General features: G+C 40.2%; 1 protein-coding gene across 2 annotated transcripts in view; it reads left to right on the top strand.

Moving 5' to 3' along the window:
* Positions 1–13,569, top strand: part of LOC149224963 (GTP-binding protein, HflX) — a 311,472-nt gene that overhangs the window by 262,987 nt on the left and 34,916 nt on the right. The gene's annotated exons all lie outside the window — the stretch shown is intronic.

The following is a 13,569-nucleotide window of genomic DNA, read 5'->3' as shown; positions in this document are numbered from 1 at the left end:
TAGGCCGACTTGACAGCTGGAGTTTGAATGACTTTATCTAGCAACTTCTTCATCGTTTATAGGCCGACTTGAAGAGGTTATGTGACAAGTTCTTGGAGGATACTTTACATAGACAATATTGACCTTTTACAAAGTGTAACATGACTTCATTTACATGACAATGACTCTTACATTTTATGACTAGATGACAAATAAATCGTAAAGACTCTCAATGGGAGTCTTGACTCAAAAACAAAATCCCTTACTCATGAAACCCATGGAGCAAGTCAATATAATAATTTCATTTTTCTTATTTACATCTTATTACATAAAATCATAATTACAGGTCATTATGAAGACTGAAACTAGTTACAATTTTCAACACAATTCACCTTGATCACTAGTAGTACAATTTGGCCTAAGTTAGGACACTTATCTAAGGATAATACTGTCCCCCCATGGTAGATGAGGAAAAATAATAAAATCTTTACTCGATTAATATTGTTATTAGTTCAAATCCAATGCTTATTATCGTCATGACAAGTTAGAAACCATTCACACCACTTCTAAGCAGAAAGCTTGAAAATGAAATCATATTGATTAAAGAGATATCATTATGAAGTATCATTTGCTAACACAGGTGATTTGAAGTGTAGGGCACAAGAGATGATATACCATTGTATAGTCAATCTAAAAGAGTTGAGGTAAGTATTTGATGGAATGAAGTGAAGAACTAGCTTAACTCTAAGTTGATGAGCAAGAGATCTCATCAAAGCAACATCATCACATCTGAATGATTGTGTCTTTGAAGGTTGTTACCTGGAAAATGGAATGGTCAAATGTTACATACTTTAACACATGGTATTGGTAATACATTAGCATAATGTTGGATCTCATTATTTTCTTCTCCAACAATCCTTTTAAATTAGAGCTTCAATACACTGGTAAAGTTCTCAACAATGAACTATTTGCACCTACCCTTTTACATAAAAAGCAAAAACTTGTAATCAACAATTGCTCTTCTCCTGTGGACTCTAGAACTCATCATTGTTTTCATTGTACTAGTTTTCCATCACTCATAATTGAAAGTAGAATATGCAAATTGTTACCGGGGCTATGGGATAAGGTAAGATAATTTTATTAATGTCCGACAAATGACCAAAGAAGTAGGTCAATGGGACTGAAGGGTACTGTTAGTGTCAGTCTTCCCAGCCTTCCTCCAGTGATCAAATATGCTCTTACAAAGTGGTCTCAGAGTTTCCAAGTCAAATTTTGTCATTTCAAAGAGTTTTCAAGCAAAATTTGGTCACTAGGCATTAGGTCTAGGGTTTGCCTTAACTCCTTCTAAAGTTGTCAAAATGTTGGTCCATGTCACCATTCAGCTGAGTCTATCATCATTCATAGGGTTTTCATTGTCATGTCAGTGTCTAATGAGTCATTTTACATCTTGTTCATGCTTCAGTTGTGCCTTGGCAAGGTCATTTCCCTCTCCTAGGGTTTTGAAAGCCAATTTCTCTTGGATGGTCAAATCACCGGCAAAACTTGTTTCCTGATGTTCATACACCTTCCCCTATCCTTAAAGTACCTTATCAAACACTTCCCATCCCTTAGATCCGCCAAATTCCTCATTTTTGCACAAACCCTAGTTTCTAGCTACAATCTGGCAATTTTCTAGGTTTGGCCTGTGTTTTGCCCTTTTGGACCCCTTCCCCTCGCTCAATCTCTGAGATTCCACTTTCCCCTGCTTCCTAACATCCCTCCCCACTCCCAAAAATTTCCCCAAGAATTTAGAAGCCCCCTATCCCCTTCATTTCGCTCCATTTCGACAAAATTCCTTGTTTCACACATCGGGACAAGTCGCACTCAAATGATGTTCCAGAGCAATAAAAGATGAATTTTGGAAAACTGAGAGAGGTTTTTGTCCACAACATGCCAAAGAAGAAAAACCTCCTTCACTTTTTGCACAGGTGTCATGGTTTTAGAGAAATGTCAAAATTACAATCGCCGGATCCAAGGCGGTTGGCCAAGGCACAAAAAAGGAGAAAGAGGCCCGATCCCCTCCGTATCTTGGCTGAGGCTTCACTCAAAGATCATGGCACTCAATAGCCTAGCCACAGCTCAAATCCCAAAAAATTTTGAGAATTTTGGGTAATTTTGGCAATTTTTGGAAATTTACAGGTTTTGGCTCCTCAACGGGTCTCACCCCCGGTGAGACCCTTTGTCATGGCAGCTCCTTTTTGCAAAAACTCAGCATTTCTAGATTTGTTATGCAAAGTTACATATGCCTATGGATGGACTTGAGTTTTTATGGAGTTTTGGGCCTCCAGAAGGTCAAAATACATGCAAAATTTGACTTTCTGCCCCTTTTTTGAGTTGCAGAAACCAGTCTTGGGAGAATTAAGTTTTGACAGGGCAAATGACCTCCAAATTCAAAAATTCCAGTTGGGTTGGAAAGTAGACTCACAGACCTTTCCAACGAGCTATCCTGCACCCAATTCTGACACCTGCAAGTGCCTCAAACAGAGCTCCCAATGTGCGCGACCCGTCAGGCAAACTTTGCCAGATTTCACTGTAACAGCTCGGAAAAGCACAATTTGACTTGGTTTGACTTTTTGAGGTTAATGATGGTCCTCTTTGATGTAATTGTGACACTTTTTAGACACTTTTACCCTTTTGTAACTCTTCTAGAAGATTTATTCATGTAAAGGGTAAAAATTGAATGTATGAACTGGTTTCCAAGTTTATAGAGGCAAGTTGTTTTGACTGCCTATTTTGTAGTGCTTAGTTTAGAGGTGGTTGAAACAGCTCCTAGGATAGTGAGCTCGACCCATGGAGGCAGGGAAAGAGGTTAGATCATCTATATTATGTACTTTCTTGCTCATTTTCATGTTTGGACTCTTGAGGGAGAAGCTATCATTGTATATTTTCACTGTATCTCTGCAATTTTTTGCTAAGGAAGACCAGGGTTTTGCAGTCATCTTTGGGATTCTTGTGGACTCGTGTTGATGGTGTGTTTCTCAATGTTCTTGTAAGCTTTGTTATGTGATTCATTTCCTTTCTTTACTGCTGCACATTAAACAAATGAAGTGTTAAAGTAGGAATTCATGCTAGCCATGCTCTGCTTTTAAATTTGTTTAATTTCCATGTTTTCTACTGTCTAAAGGGAATTCAAAGTCATTGTTTTCTCTCTTTAGCTCCTCATCTTTCATTCCTGATCATCCATCTCAAGTTAAGGCATCAATACTGTTTCCTACCTCGCCCCAAGGAACCCCCTGCAGAAACTGTGTCCAATCCCTGCACCCAAAATTGCCCTCTCCTCAATTTGCCACCAAAAACCCAAAAACCCCAAAATTAATCTTTCTGATCAGTTTACTAGCCTAATATCAGTGATACCTTATTGGTCATCTCATTTATTGGAGATTTTGCGAGATAGACTGGAGAGAGCCTTCTCCTGCCCCGTAGGGCTAGCTACGAGGCTAAATGGTTTGATGTAGCCTTTGAGGTTTACCTTTCTCAGCCTGAGGTGAAATTTCAAGCGCTAACAGGTACAACCAATATTAAAATAATGTGGGACTGCTAGCGTAACTCCTAGAAAATGCCAAAAACAATACAAGGAAAGAAACCTATATATGTATAAAATTGTGATGTAAGTACGATGATATAAAACACTACGTGAGTTTGTCCAAGACTAGAAAGGTGGATGATCCAACTCAAGAACTTGTGAAGAGAGAGAGAGAGTGAGAGAGAGAGATCGAATGATGGGGCTGATGGTGTCTAGAGTCTCTTGAGTATGATGGTTGAGGGAAACGAGGGTTCAGGGGGTTAGGGAGGGGTGCGAATTGGGCACTGGTTCATTGTCGAAGTCTTTTGGAACCATCAAGGAGCTTAGTTTCCTATTCCTCACAATTGAGGTTGAAAGAAGGAAACTCTATATAGATCTCTAATTGCTTTGTAAGATCCGGGAGGTAGTTTGATGGCTGGGGCATGCTTTGCTCTAGATCCAATTGTAGCTGATCTGTCTAATGCTCTGAGAGTGTATGGCCTAATGTATCTTTGAATTGCCTCAATAATATTGGGTAGTCTCTTAGAGCAAGAGGCTAGGGAGAAACCCGAGGTCTCACCATCCTGTTATCAGGTATAATCTAGAACTTAGCTTGTCGTTTGTTGCTTTGATCTGATGGATCAATAGTAAAGTATGAAGTAATTAGTTTGTTCATCCCAAGGTGGGGCATAACGTTCAAGAGTTGAAATTGGTGGCTGAAAATATAACTAATGAAGAAGGCTAAGCATCTCTAATCATGTCCTCTCTAGTGGTCCTTCCGCCAAGAGACCCTTTGAAGATGGCATCTTTTTATCTACTAGTTGACAAAGCCAAGAATTTCGTTGACCATTAATCCAAAGCTTGATATGAAGATCATATATGGGCTAACTCCTATCAACTGGGTCATTTGGGTAACCACTTGTGGTACTTCAATTCCCTTGAAGAGCAACATTGATGCTTGACAAGTCTTCAACTTATCCGCTTCAGTTTTTTTTTCACATTTATGGTTAGCATATTCTATCGATGCAAATCATATTTTGATCATTAGTGCCAATCTCTTTGTTTTTCTTGTCTTATGTTGGTAGGAGATCATCTTTTGGTTTTCTCATCTATGCTTATGAAGCCAATGTTGGCCCAATATCAAATATTTAGCTAGGCAAACAATCTTCAACACTTGTAACCAAATTTCATATATTCAAAGACCTTAACAAGGGATTATTGAAGTTTGGTGGTGCATTTATAAGAACAATAAAACAACATACACATGAAAGAACAAAGGGGTGAGAGGTGAGATGTGTAGAAGGAAATAATGAGGGAGTATGAGCAAGTCCCTGTGGTACCAAAATATTCAATGCATTCCAAGACCCTAAGAGAGTACATGGTTGTGCAAGAGGATTACATAATAATATATAATGGGGTTGAGAAACCATGTATAGATAGTCATGAAGGGAGAATCACCCTAGTTGTCTCCACCATGAATGCACACCAATATAAGGATGAAGCCATAACCCTAACACTGGATAGTCACTAACATTACACATGGGACTGCTAGTCGACCATTAGAGGGTCACAAGTTAAGGTTAGCACTATGACACTAGTGTTTCCCTTTAACTTGAGGACACAAAGAAGAAAAGGTGGCCTCGGTGGCCTCGTAAGACTACCTTTGATACAAGCCAAGCACTAAAGGTTTGTTAAAATTGTTGGTTTTTTGTAGCATCTGATGTGTTCTAGTCTCGAAATTTTGTGGAGAGGTTAGAATACATGTATTCTCCAAAACCCAAAAATCGTTTATGGAAATTCCATCTAGAGACAATTTAATTAAAATAATTAACTTTTTTTTAATGGTTCCTAAGTCTAAACTTAAGAAATCTGGTTAATTAAAGGGTATTAATTAAGTCTTGGTGAGAATTTTCTAGAAGGAGACATGGCTCGATTTCTAATTAATCTTAGCCATCGATTATGATTTAATCTTGGCCGTTGGTATTCCAACAGAAGATTATAAGAAGTCGTCGATGGGTTGATGGAGAACACACCAGAGCAGATACTCAGTTGCTCAAGCAGATCGATTTTCTCAGTGGCTAAAGTTTGGTAAGAGAAAATCGAGTAAGGGAGTGAGTTGCAGGTGAGAGAGAGAGAGGGAATCAACATAGTCTAAGAGTGCAGGACAAATCTGGAAGGGGCAACACAGAGGAGGGATGCATATCATCAACGCAGAGAGAGTGATGTAGGCCCTACGCAGTCACTACGTAGAGGGTGACAAAAAAAGGCCAGCAAAAGGGCAGGAAGTCCTCTTAAGGGTCAGAAAATGTTGTGGAGTGTGAGAAATTCATCAGTAAATTTCTCTCAGTGATTCTTCCTTTATTTTGTCTATTCATATCTTGTACAAAAATTATTGTTGAAGATTAATAAAAGAAACCCTCATCTACTACATCAGTTTTCCCACATTGGGTTTTTCTGGAGAAAATTATCCAAAAATAACTGTCATTGTGGTTATATATGTGCTAGTATTTTCCTTGTATTTACTTTCTGCAAAATTTTATTTGTGAAGGCTGCAATGTATGTATTTCGATATTTGCTGTAGAAAACTACAAATAATTTGTTTAAGTAATTTAACAAATAGGAGAAATATTATCAGTTGCTGCAGTGGGATTCGGGATCACCGAATTTTCACATGGTATCAGAGCATTGGTAAAGCAGGAAGAGTTCGGTTGCAGATGGAAGAAGGATTTCGAAAGCACTACATAGGCAGTAGTTCGAAACCCTAGAGAGGCTACGTAGTCCATTTGCTAGGTGGGCAAATTTTCATGGAAAATTAATTCTCTGAGTGAGTCGACAGAGAATAAGATTTTCCAGATCGAGATTTGTCAGAGGCAGAGGGAGCAACACAACAGTTTCCACGCAGAGCAGGATGTGTATTTTTGCAGCTGCAAATTTAGTGTTGGGAAGGAAAAATAACATAGGAAATTATGGATAATCAAGAAGCCTCAGAATTATCTTCCAGATTGGAAGATGAGTTTGCGTGTATGTCAGTATCAGCATTAGCTGGTGTTTGGTATATTGATAGCGGAGCTTCAGCTCACATGACTGGAGTAAGGGAATATTTCTCGAGGTATCAAGAGGAGCAAATGGACTTCTAGATCACTATGGGCAACAAAACTAAGTGTACTACAGTAGGGAGAGGCCCCATAGAGTTTCAGACGGAAGCAGGAACCAGCACTAGTGCCAGGATTGGGTATGAACCTAATTTATGTGTCCCAATGGCAGGACAAGGGATATGATGTATACTTTGCGGGAAGGAAAGCATATGTCAAGCATCCCACTTGGAAGAAGGTGAGATAGATTGGAGCTCGAAGCAACAGGCTATATAGGTTGCAGATTGATTCTCCAATGGCATTGATAGGCTATATAGGTAGGATGGAGCTGAACGAACTATGACATAGGAGGATGGGACACTTGCACCATGGAGCACTTAGGATGCTCAAAGAAACTGTAACAAGAGTTCCAGCTCTCAGCACCGAACGCGATGATCTATGTCGAGGATGTGTACTTGGAAAGTATGCAAAAGCAATGTTTCTTAGAAGTGATAGCAGAGCCAATGGCGCGTTGGGATTGATACAGTGAGATATTTGCGGCCCTATGTCCACCAGAGCTCTTAGATGTGGCGAGTATTTTGTCAACTTTATTGATGACCATTCTAGAAAAACCTGGATCTAATTCTTAAAGACCAAGGATGAGGTCTTTGATCGGTTTCGAGAGTTCAAGGCTCTTGTAGAAAATATGACAGGAAAAAAGATCAAGGTACTACATTCAGATAATGGTGGAGAATACATGGATAAAGACTTCACAAATTTCTGTGCAAAGGAAGGTATCAAAAGAGAGTGGACAACTCCCTACAATCCACAACATAATGGAGTAGTGGAACGAAAGAACATAACTATAATTGGGGCAGCAAAGGCCATGTTGTATGATCAGGATTTGCCCAGATTTCTGTGGGCAAAAGCATGCAACACAATAGTGTACATTCAAAACAGGACACCTCACAGAGCTTTGGGGAACAAAACACCAGAGGGAGTCTTCACCGGAAAGAAACCTGAGGTAAGTCATTTGAGGATATTTGGGAGTGTGGCCTATTGTCACATTCCAGATGAGAAGCACGGTAAGTTGGATCCTATGTTGCACGAAACTTCTAGGAACCTGACGTTTCAGGTTGTACCTGTACCTAAAACTCTGAAACTTGGCCGAAACTCGACCATCATTTAATCATCTATGAGAGTTAATATAGACTTGTTTTTCCTTCTAAATTGTCATCTATGGGTCTTATTCCCTTTTTTCTTGCAAGATAATGTGTTTATTTACTTATTTATTTATATATATATCTTTATATATACATATATGACGTTTCGGTCGACGTTTCCATTTTTGGGAGGTGACGTTTCGGCTGGCGTTTCCATTTTTGGGAGGTGACGTTTCGGCTGGCGTTTCCATTTTTGGGAGGTGACGTTTCTAAATGTACCCGTTTTAGAAACTCTGAAACGTTTCGGCGTTTCATGCAACTTAGGTTGGATCAGACTGTAGAAAAGGGGTTTATCATAGGATATAGCAAGACCTCAAAGGCATACAAAATCTACGTTCCTGGAAGCAAGAATATTATAGTGAGGTGAGATGTAAAGGTCATGGAAGACAGAGCTTTCAAAAGATCTCGAGAGATGCCTGCAGGAGATCAGTCATCAGATGTTCCATTAGTCTAGCAGCAGTAGGGACTGCAGGTAGAACAAGCAGGGGGACAGTCACAGGATTCGAGTACAGTGACTAGTACCAGCATCTCCTCAGTAGCAGGAGATCCAGGAAGTTCTCAGTAGACAGAGCTGCATGAACAAGTTGAACCTCCCACCACCAGTGGTAGGACCAGTAGGGAAATGCGTAAGACCTTGAAGGACGTAGAAGAGTTTGTCAGAGGTCCTAGAACTGACAAGAGGCAGAGCAGGCAACCTGACAGATACAAGGCCTTAGTGGTTTAGGTTGTAGAACCCTCTAGTTTTCAGGAAGCGCACAACATCAGGGGTGGGTGGATTCCATGGTAGAAGAGTATAGTTCTATCATGACAAATGTTGTTTGGGAGGTGGTGCCTAGACCAGAAGATAGATCAGTTGTAGGTTCTAGATGGATCTACAAGATCAAGTACGCCATAGATGGCAGTGTAGAGAAGTATAAGGTTAGATTCGTGGGAAAGGGGTATGCAAAATAAGAAGGAATAGAATATGAGGAAACCTTCACCCCAGTTGCCAGATATACCTCTATCAGATCTGTCACATCCCTGGCAATGCAGATGGGATGGGAAATTCACCAGATGGATGTCAAGACAACATTCTTGAACGAGGTGATGGAAGAAGAGGTATACATAGAGCAACCTGAAGGCTTCGAAACTCATGAGAAGCAGACTCATGTATGTAGATTGAAGAAAGCCTCGTATGGGCTCAAGAAGGCACCCGGGGCATGGTACAATCAGATTGACAGTTACTTGCAGCAGTTGGGATTCATCAAGAGTGGTGCAGATCCCAATCTCTACTATCTGATAGTGGAGAATGAGCCTCTCATTTTGATTTTATATGTAGATGATTTGTTTTTGACAGGATCATCGAGGCTCATAGAGGTTTGCAAAAGGAACCTTGTAGCAGAATTCGACATGAAGGATATCAGGTTGATGCACTATTTTTTGGGTTTGGAAGTATGGCAGAAGAATGGGGAGATCTTCCTTGGGCAAGGGAGATATGCTACATAGATTATGAAGAGATTAAGAATGCAGGATTGCAGAACCATGGAAACACCCATGATTACCAATTGGAAAAAGATAGATGCCTCAGGGGACAAGGAAGTCCACTCCACCTTGTACAGACAACTAATTGGGTCATTCATGTATCTGGTCAACACTAGGCTAGACATTTGTTTCACTGTCAATACCCTTAGTCAGTTCATGGTGGAACCGAAAAGGGTACATTGGGCAACAACTAAGCACATTCTCAGATATGTGCATGGAACAGTTGGACTCGGGTTGAAATATACTAGAGGAGATGATGTCAGGTTTGTTGATTTGGGGTAGCATCACATGTGCTTCTAGCCATGAAATTTGGTGGAGAGGTTGGGGCACATGAGATCTCCAATACCTAGAAAGGGTTTGGGCAGATTCTAAACAGATCAGGAGATATTAAAATAATTAATATTTTTAATGGAGTCCCTAAGTCTAAACTTAGGGAAAATAAAATATTAATGTGTATTAATATGAATCTGTGTTAGAATGGTCCAAAAGACATGGATCAAGCTAGATCTAATCTTAGCCATTGATTAGGGACTTAATCTTGGCCGTTGAGATGTCAACAGGAAAAGTATAAGAGGAGGCTTGAGGGTCACTTGGAGAACACACCAGATGATCAGTCATTCTATTCTCTAGAGCGGGGTTTGCTAAGAGAGATAGAATCAGTGATCGGGAGAGCAGCTGAAGGGCATTGAATACAGAGAAACAGAGAAGGCAGAGATTTTGCCGGGAGAGTAGCGCAGTAGCCAAGGAGGGTGACACAAAGCCAACAAGGGTTCACGCAGGGCCACACAGAGGCAGCCAAGTGCTTCGAAGAGCACCAAAGGGGCCGACGTAGTTGACGCAGAGGCTCCCAGAGTTGACGTAGGCCAAGAAACGCTGATGCAGGGCCAGGGTGAGACAGAGAGGGGTTGACGCAGTCCAGATTGGGCAGACGCTGGGGTTGCAGGAGCAGTTTTGTGCTGAAAAGCTATCGGAAGGAATTTCTGGGGTTTCAGCCAGGAGATTTCTCTCAAACTGTGAGGTATCGCTGCTAAGGAAATTCTCTGTTGGGTAGGCCAGTTTCGGCACCCAGATTGTACTCTGATGTTGCTTAATAAGAAAACCCTCAGATAGCTACACCGATTTTCCCGCATTGGGTTTTGTTGGGGACATTGGTCCAAAAATAATGGTGTCATGTGGTGTGTTTGTTCTTGTTTCTTTTAGTTGTTGATCTGTAATATGTTGAGCATGCATTGGTGTTTATTTTCAGTATTTACTTTGTAAATAACTTGTTAAAGAAAAATAGCAAGTAGGTAGGAATAAATCAGAAAAAGTACATGAAGGGTTTCTAAACTAAGTAAAGTTAGAAACTTCAACAAGGTTGAGTGGATTCACAAATGTAGATTGGGCAGATAGTTCAGTGGTCAGGGAAAGTACCTTCGGGTACTGCTTTAGCGTTGGATCAGGGATGATCTCTTGGTGCAACAGGAAGCGGAAGTTAGTAGCATTGAGCTCAGCAAAAGAAAAATATATGCCGGCCAACACAACCACGTGCGAAGCCATATGTCTTAGGAAATTGCTGGTGAGTTTGTTCAGGAAGAAAATGAGAGTGACCGGTATTTTCTATGATAATCAGAGTTGCATAAAACTCTTTGAGAATCCAGTATTTCATGATAGGTCGAAGCACATTGATATCAGATGTCATTTCATCAGAGATTGTGTTCAACGTGGGGCAATCCAGCTACAGTATGTCCCCATAGGCGATCGGGTCGCAGACATACTCACAAAAGCTCTAAGGAGAGTTAAGTTCATTCAGTTCAGAGAACAAATGGGTATTGTGGAGAATCCGTTTCAATAGATTCTCAGCAGCAACAACTGAGAGGGAGTTGTAGTGCAGACGCAGTAGTTGACAGGAGTTCAGTAGGGTCAACAACAACACAGATGCAACACATATCAAAGTTACGCAATAGTTAGTGGGAAGCAGTAGCCAAACATTAGCAATGTGATAGGAGATGGTGCAGAAACAGGATGTTGCTTCAGTGGATTGCAACACTAGAACACATTCCTCGCTAAGAGGGAGTGCTGATTTTTTGTAGCATCGGATGTGTTCTAGCCGCAAAATTTTGTGGAGAGGCTAGAATATATGCATTCTCCAAAACCCAGAAATCGTTTATGGAAATTCCACGTAGAGGCGATTTAATTAAAATAATTAACTTTTTTTAATGGTTCCTAAGTCTAAACTTAGGAAATTTGGTTAATTAAAGGGTATTAATTAAGTCATGGTGAGAATCTTATAGAAGAAGACATAGATTGATTTCTAATTAATCTTAGCCATCGATTATGATTTAATCTTGGCTGTTGGTATTCCAACAAAAGATTATAAGAAGAAGTCGATGGGTTGATGGAGAACACACTAGAGTAGATACTCAGTTACTCAAGTAGATTGATTTTCTCAGTGGTTGAAGTTCGACAAGAGAGAATCGAGTCAGAGAGTGAGTTGCAGGTGAAAGAGAGAGGGCATCAGCATAGTCTGAGAGTGCAGGACAAATCTGGAAGGGGCAGCACAGAGGAGGGACGTAGATCATCAACGTAGAGAAAGTGATGCAAGCCCTACACAGTCACTGCGTAGAGGGTGACACAGAAAGGCCAGCAGAAGGGTAGGAGGTCCTCTTTAGGGTCAGAAAAACACTGTGGAGTGTGAGAAATTCATCAGTAAATTTCTCTCAGTGATTCTTCCTCTATTTTGTCTATCCGTATCTTGTACAAAAATTATTGCTGAAGATTAATAAAAGAAACCCTCATCTGCTGCACCAGTTTTCCCATATGGGGCTTTTTCCGTGGACAATTGTCCAAAAATAACTGTCATTGTGGTTATATATGTGCTAGTATTTTCCTTGTATTTACATTCCGCAAAATTTTACTTGTGAAGGCTGCAGTGTATGTATTTCAATATTTGCCGTATAGAACTACAAATAATTTGTTTAAGTAATTTAACAAATAGGAGAAATATTATTAGTTGCTGCAGTAGGATTCGAGATCACCGAATTTTCACAAAAATTTGGGTAGCTTCGAGATGAATTTCCCCAAGAGAAATCCAATTACCCTAAGGAAAAACGTAGTTACCCCAAGGAGAATCCATCTTGCCCCAAAAGAGAATTCAAAAATGGATTAAAAAAATATTATTATTGATGTGTTTAGATTGGCTTGGCACTCCTTTCATTATTATTTGTTGTGACAAATTTATTTGGGTAAGCAATCATCAAGGCATTTGGTAAATATATTTAAATAATATCAAGAGCAAATTACAAGGGTCTTCCTCAAGTCGACCTCACAAAATGAAGGGTCTCATTGGCACGAAAGGCACCCCTTGGCTCCTCCATCAATTAATATAAATTAGAGGCCTTAGAGCTCATTCAATAATACACAAGCATCTCATCTATGGAGAAATATTTCTGAGGTAGCCGTAGACTCAAGAAGCCCTAGTCGAGTTGGAGAAGAAGTCTAGCATTGGTCCTTTTTCTTGTGTTTTGGTCTGGATAGGTTCAAGGAGTTGTTGGTGGAGTTTGTGAGGAGGATTCTAGGGTTTTTTTTGGGTGCATATCTCTCTATGATCTTGGCCGCAAGTGTAGGTTCTCTTAGGAAAGGGTCGAGCCCCGTCACAACAGTTTGGAGAGGGCCGTAAGGCCTATTTTGGAGGACTGAAAGTTCAGGGTTAACACTGGAGCTAGGCTGCATCCATTGTGGGTCAGTTCTGAGCATGTTTAAAGGTGCATTTCACATGAGATCAAGGATGAATGTTCTGTGTTTATTGCAGGAGGGTCGAGCCCTAGCTAGGAGCAAGTCTGAGGTAGAATTAGCCTTGGGACAACTATAGAAATAAAACCGAGTTACCTAGAGTGACTGTGCATAAGTGTAGGACCTTGTAGGAGAGAACAATGCAATTTTTGGGATGGTTAGGAGGTTGTATCGTAGGGTTGACTTGGCTGTTGCAGGAAGCCCTAACTGAGTGCCAAAATGTTGAGAAATCTAGGGCAACTATATTAGGTGATTTCTCTTCTTGGTAACTGTTTGTGATGTATTTTTACTTAAATTAATTAGATTCTTCTTTCTCTTGATTATATTTAGTGTTCTTATCATCAAACAACTACCAAATCATTAAGAACAATGAGACAAGAGGACACAAGGTTTAGTCTATTAGCTAGGGCCAGAACCTCTCCTTCTAAGAGGAAAACCCATAAGAATTCTTCTCTTCTTATAG

Source organism: Pinus tabuliformis, chromosome Q (assembly GCF_031772625.1).
Source record: "Pinus tabuliformis cultivar Carrire ecotype Pingquan chromosome Q, CPIR1, whole genome shotgun sequence".
Classification (NCBI taxonomy): domain Eukaryota; kingdom Viridiplantae; phylum Streptophyta; class Pinopsida; order Pinales; family Pinaceae; genus Pinus; species Pinus tabuliformis.
This window is presented reverse-complemented; position numbering and strand designations above follow the sequence as displayed.